General features: G+C 40.0%; 1 pseudogene; it reads right to left on the minus strand.

The window, feature by feature from the left end:
• Nucleotides 1–351: 351 nt before the first annotated feature.
• Nucleotides 352–451, minus strand: LOC116482682 (U6 spliceosomal RNA; annotated as a pseudogene).
• Between the last annotated feature and the right edge of the window lie 6,655 nt (nucleotides 452–7,106).

Consider the following 7,106-nt stretch of genomic DNA (forward strand, 5'->3'; position numbering starts at 1 on the left):
GACTGCAATCATTCATCAAACTTTTCTTTCCTCCCTCCCTTCCTCTCTTCCATTCTCCCTTCACCTTCTCTCCTTCCTTCTCTCTCTTTTTTCTTTCCTGCATCCCAATGTCTTGTTACTTACTGTATTCTGTTAAGTTTAGGTACAAACAACAGAAGCAAGTGCTTTATTTAACTCCTTATTTCCTGTTATGGGCTGAATTCAACCCAGTCAACACCTTAATCTTGGACGTCTAGCCTCCAGAACTGTGAGAAATAAATTTCTGTTGTTGAAGTGACGCTGTCTCTGATATTTGTTATAGTAGCTCTAGCAAACGTACACATCCCCTTAGATTCTCTCTCTTTTTTTTTTAAAAACGCGGAACACTTTTAGGAATGTGCATGTCATCCTGGCGCAGAGGCCATGCTAATCTACTCTAAATTGCTGCTGAAGCAAGCACTCCTGTTAGATTTTTCAACCCCCCACATTTTCCAAGACTTCTTAAAATACTGGCTTTTCAGACCTTTGGGTCTCATCCCTGCTGTTGCTACACTCCACCACTGCAGCGCATTTGACAATAGTGACTGCGTTTGTGTGAACGTTAGCAGATACTACATCCCAATATTTTTGAACAGTTTCATTGCACTCCTACCAGGTACAGCACATTCATTAATTTTAATATTTACTATCACATTGGAACCTAAGAAGTTATCAGGAAACGGAATAAACTTAAAAATGGTGCATAGGAGAAGAAGACAGAAGACTGTGACCACAGAGAAAATTTTAGCCTAAAGCCTTCTTATACTGTTGTGCTAGCAAAACATTTCTCCCTCAATAAATAGATATGTGTCTATAGGACTTCTTCAAATTCTGGTGTTTGAGTGAAAATATTGAAATACTGTAGATGGCACCATGACATTGCACATGACTGTTTTAGAACAAAACCACTGTGTCGTTATCTCCCTCCCCCATTTTTTTTTTCCTTTTTTTTTCTTAGTGGGTAAATTACCGGAATCTTTCAAAAATGATCATTTATGATTAAAACTTGGAAAAGGAATTATGCCCATTTTTTTCATGTTTACTCTCATGGCCTGTGCTACAAAGCACTAGTGAGTAACCTCCCCTTGAAAAGTCTTTGGATACGTACATCATTATTCTAGCTACCAGCACTTGGTGAATCCCCATGTTAAACTCAACGTGTTTTGAAATTAAACCTCAGAGATGTTCCCAACCTTCTTTTATGTCCCTAGAGATAAGTTTACCAAATGTTAACAAAGAAATAATTGTTCTCGGAACTTATGGCAGCAAAGTGATGAGATGTAGAGTTGCTTTAAGACCGAGGCACAAATGGTGCTCTGTGGCAAACATAAAGAAACTGTTCAATAATTACTGTTTTCAGCAAATGTAAAACTCTAAACCAGGGGCCAGCAAACTTTTTCTGTATGAGTCCATCCAGATAGTAAATATTGTCAGCTTTATGGGCTACACGGTCTCTGTCCAAGCTACTCAAAGCTGCCATTTTACCCTGAAAGCAGCCATAGACAATATATATACAAACGGGCATGGCTGTGTTCCAGCAATACTTTATTTACAAAAACAGGTGGCAGATTTGGTCCTGAGCGAGAGTTTGCCGTCACTTCCTCAAACCCAGGCTTGCTTTCCTTCTAAAGAAGGCTCTCTCTTGTGGTGATTCCTCAAAGACCTAAAGACAGAAATACCATTTCACCCAGCAATCCCATTACTGGGTATATACCCAAAGGAAGAAATATGTATCATTCTATTATACAGACACAGGCACACATATGTTCATTGCAGCACTATTCACAATAGCAAAGACATATAGTCAACCTAAATGCCCGTTAATGATAGACTGGATAAAGAAAATGTGGTACATATACACCATGGAATACTATGCAGCCATAAAAAGGAATGAGATCATGTCCTTTGCAGGGACATGGATGAAGCTAGAGGCCTTAGTGTCCTTAGCAAACTAACACAGGAACAGAACACCAGATACCACATGTTCTCATTTATAAGTGGGAGCTAAATGATGAGAACACAGAGACACATAGAGGGGAACAACACACACTGGGGCCTAGTGGAGGGTCGTGGGTGGCAGGAGGGAGAGGATCAGGAAAAATAATCAATGGGTACTAGGCTTAATAACCTGGGTGATGAAATAATCTGTACAACAAACCCCCATGACACAAGTTTACTTATGTAACAAACCTGCACATACATCCCTGAACTTAAAATCTTAAAAGTTAAAAAAAGAAACCTCTTTCTGCATTAGGTTTGAATGCCTAATACACACATTTTCCCTCCCCTGCCTTTTAAAACTTCATGCTGATGCTTTCCCCATATGTTTCAAGCATGATCTTGTGTCATCTTTTTTGGAGGTAAAATGTTGGGTTGAGTAGGTTAGGAAACTGACTTGTGAGTGTGACATTGGAGATGGATCTAACCATGATGTTGGCCTGGACATATCTCATTTCTTCCCATGGGACCCATCTGATTTGATTCAACTTTAGGAATAAGAGTTCAGATTTGGGATTGTGCTTGGTTTGGAGCTGGCCTGGTAAGCATGAAAATGCTCTTCAGTTATCTTGGAGCTAACGCATGGGTATATTAACCAAACAGAAACCAACTTAGGAAGTAAATTATAGTAGTAATTGTATTAGAGGTAAAGCGTATATACAGTTATGAACAGTGCCCTGTGTCCAAAAAAATGCATTACATAATTTTCAAAAATGTAATGCATTTATTAACATATTTATCCATAGTCAGGTTCCACAGGAGCTAATTCTGAATATGGTTCACTCAAGGCCACTCTGCCAAGGAAGTTGGGCAGAAGGGATCAATTCCCTTAAGAGGCATTGATCTGCTAGGTTCTTTCTTGCCTATCTAGACTTGAGCAGACTCCAGAAGAATAAAGCCAATAATTTCTAGGAATTCAATCTTGTAAACTTCTGGGTCAGGTAAAGATAGCAGGTTGCTGTTGATAGTTTTTGGCCTCATTTGAATTCTAAGCTTATGAGAACACTGTAGTTGTGAAATACTTTAGCATGAAGCCGAGGCTGGTGAAGGAAGGGTACCTTTTCTCTCCCACAAAAATCCTCTCCAACTAGATTTGATATATTTTGCATGGATTAATTCATAAACAATTGTTATTGCCCATATGGAAGCCATGATAGCCAACTGACTGAAAAGTAGGCTGAAATCTGCAGTTGGCCCTCAGGTTTTGACCCACTGTCATTTGAATTCCTGCTTTGTGTCAGCTCTTATAGGAAATAAGACATTCCAAAGGGTTACCCACACAATAAAGGACTTTGTCCATTTTCATGTGTTTTGGCCAGTTTGAAAATCTTATTGCGTGGTCTGGGCTACACAAATAGACAAAAGTAAATAGAGAAACCTTCTTCATGGAATAGCTTTGGAAACTGTGGTTGCTAAGATATAGATAGGCTTTAAGTAGAGAGAATTTCCGTTATAAATACACTAAAAGGATCAGAAAAGTGAATTTACATGAAAAACATACACTGAGTGTTTGGAAAGTGCTTTTTCTATAGATGGTGTGTAAAACGCGTATCAAGGGAACTCTTTGGGGGAAGACGAGAATTTGCACAAGGTGTTGGGGTGAAAAATATTGCTAACTTGTTTTAATTATTGGCTGAAACTTGATGGAAAGAGGAAAAAATCCTCCAGATGATACAAAGTAGACCTTTCTTCTCACGCTCCATAGAGGTCTTTCGGGAAAAATTTCCCATTTCTACTCATGTTTGGAAAACCTTGGGTGTGTATTTTCACTGTGTATTTAACCTTTTTTCCTGGCTTCTAGAACTGTGCTGTCCAATATGGTAGACACTGGCCATGTGTTGCTTTTGAGCACTTAAAATGTGGCTACTGTCGCCGAAAAACAGAATTGTTAATTTTATTGAATTTTAGTTAATTTAAATTTGAATAGGCACCTAGGGCTAATGGCTATAGGGACAGTACAGGTAGAGGACATTTCCATCATCACAGAGAGTTCTGTTTAGACAGCGCCCTGCTCTAGAGGGTGACCAGACAGTAATTTTTGCTCATAAGACTTGTTTTTAATATTGAAGATTTAATTTTCTCCCAACTGATGAAGTTTAGGGAAAAATGCTAAGAAGATGGCATTCAGATCTTATTAACATTTTCTCACTACTTATTTTTTCTCTCAGTTCTGAGTAATTCTGTCTATTTTTATCTATACCATATTATATTTAGTTCCTTCTAATGTAATTAAACAAAAATATCTTAATTTCAGAAAACATTTCTTTAATTAGTTGTGCTTGAAATGTCCTTACTAATCCTTACTGTAATAACTGAATGGCCAATTTCATAGCCTCAGTGGGAAAAACAAAAAAGAGAAAGACCTGTGTTCTTGATCTGTGCCAAACAGGAAAATACTGTGGTTCAGCAATAGAAAATGAAGAGGGAGGAAATGTTTCAGGTCATCAAATGGGGTCAGAAATACGCATGTCAATGTACTTTTGCTGCTCTTGCGAATTTCTCAAAAGGGTATCTGTAAATACCTAATTCAGGTTTTTTTGGTTTCACTTTAAGTACATATGAACTTCTGGAAAGGGCGACATTTATATATTTTTTTCACTGTGGTTTACAATCCGGTGTAGGTATATTTCAGGATGTCACTCGTGATTTCAATATGGTCATAGAATTATTCAGAAAAAGCTAATTGAAAGCAAAATGCTTAAAATGACTAGGATTAAGCTTCCCACAGACACCAACTGTCTGTTTTGTCCCCACTATAAACACAAGTGCCCCAGAAGTGCTTGTGCTGAAGTTGGCCTCTGTTGAATGAATGCATTTAAATGTGAAAGTTTTTGTATTATTATAGGGTAAGAAATGTTGCAATTGCAAAAATGTTGGGGACTAGAGCCATCTCTGGGAGGTTTTCCTAGGACGTAAGCTCTACTGTTTCGGAGTTCAGGGAGTGGGGCAGTGACCTGCATAAAGAGCCCCCAGGGTAAAGGCCCAGGGTCCTGGCTTCTCCTTGGGACTGTTTCCTGGGTCACAGAAAGGCTTCTGAAAGGGAGACCCAAGTGTCAGAGATGGGCAGCTTGAACTGTCCCTGCTGGTGTTTACAAGAGACACTTGACTTTGATGGAAAGCAGAGGGAGGACAGCAAGAGGGAGCCGTTCTCTGTGTCCACATCAACACGCTTTCCCCCTTCCTTGCCCTTTATCTTGTCTCATCCTTACCTTGTTGGAAAAACACGTTGGCAACATCACACCCCACTCAAAAGGTTGCCAACACCTTCTCCCAATAGCGATCAACATATATAATAGACTTCAGCTGTCTTTGGGAGATCTGGCAACAAACTTAACTGAAAAAGGTCAGATTTTTACAAAGAAACACTGCTTTATTGCTTAAATGTGGAAATAATACAGAACACCAGCTAAGCTAATAGCTTTCTGCGAAAGAAAGTTCAAAGTGTCCATTGCTACTTCAATAACACATACATAAGTGGAAGGTGACAAAAAAGATGAATACATAAAGAGGGGCCCTCATGTGTCGGCAAATTGTTGCTATTCTGAGCTCTCCACTTGCAGCAATTATCTGACTGTTGTCGGAAGAAGCTAAGAAACAATCCTCCAGCCCTCCCATAATGCCCTCTCCAAACAAATGAAAACACAGTGCAATTGGCTTTTCAGTGTTTGCTCCCAACCTGCCCCTTCCTGTGTTTCTCCCTGAACATGATTCTTTACTTCGTAGGTCATCCTCTCACCCTTGCATTCTTTGTGTATATTACTGGCTAGCTGCCAATCAGCAATGGACACCTCCCAGAGTTCTGGCAGACCTGGCTTGTGAAGTTAAGCAGGGCTTGGTGAATTTAGCTCATTTGACTGAGATGTGAGAGCAGTGAAGTGATGTATATAGAGAAAGGCACACTTCTCCAGAGCTCTTGAGAATCCTTAAAAGAAATATATGTTCCTTACAATTTTTCATTGTAAGCCTGGTGCACATTTCTAAGGCGGCTGGGGAATCATACAGCAGCTCATCTTTTTTTCTTTTTCTTCTTTTTTTTTTTTTTTAATAGTCTATGGACTAATTAAGCTCTGAAAACCCATTAAAACACAAGTAGGCCATGATTTCAACACTTCTAAAGAAAAAAAAGAGGCAGATTTTTGAAGTCTTGTTTTCTCTGGCTCTGCCTCTAAAGCCTCAAAAACATTTTATAATAAGTGGATAAAACTCCACTGAGGGGTTGGGCGTGGTGGCTCATGCCTGTAATCCCAGAACTTTGGGAGGCCGAGGTGGGCAGATCACTTGAGGCCAGGAGTTCAGGACCACCCTGGCCAATGTGGTGAAACCCCATCTCTACTAAAAATACAAAACTTACCTGTGTGGGGTGGTTCGCACCTGTAGTCCCAGCTCCGTGGGGGCTGAGGCCCAAGAATTGCTTAAACTCTGGAAGCAGAGGCTGCAGTGAGCTGAGATTGTACCACTGCACTCCGCCTGGGTGACAAAGTGAGACCCTGACTCAAAAACCAACCAACAAACCAACCAACCAACCAACCAACCAACAAAATTTCACTGAGGACAGAAAATCCACCTCCTCAACCCCAATCATTTTGTATTTACTGGGACCCTTGTCTCTTTTTACTTCTGAGTTTATGGGGAACCTCTTTTAAATCCCCCCAGCTACTCAAATTTTATATAGGGAAGGGAGGTGGGAACTATTCAGTCTTAGAAGAATAAAGTTTAAACCCCTGTGAATCTCAAATTATAAATAAATGAAAGGACACCTATCTGTCAATTCTGAGTTTCCCAACTGGATCAGTTGTGACTTTTATTTCCTTTGCACCTGCCTCTCTCCTCCTTTTTTTTTTAAATTGTATCCAAATACAGCCAGCCAGGTTTCTGAAAGGATATTATTTTTTATTTTTTGAGATAGAGTCTCACTCTGTTGCCCAGGCTGGAGTGCAGTGACATGATACCGGCTCAACGGCAACCTCTCTCTCCCGGGTTCAAGTGATTCTCCTGCCTCAGCCTCCTGAGTAGCTGGGATTACAGGCATGTGCCACCACACCCAGCTAATTTTTCTATTTTTAGTACAGGTGGGGTTTCACCATGTTGGC

This window comes from Hylobates moloch, unplaced genomic scaffold (assembly GCF_009828535.3).
Source record: "Hylobates moloch isolate HMO894 unplaced genomic scaffold, HMol_V3 SCAFFOLD_14, whole genome shotgun sequence".
In the NCBI taxonomy this organism is placed as follows: Eukaryota; Metazoa; Chordata; class Mammalia; order Primates; family Hylobatidae; genus Hylobates; species Hylobates moloch.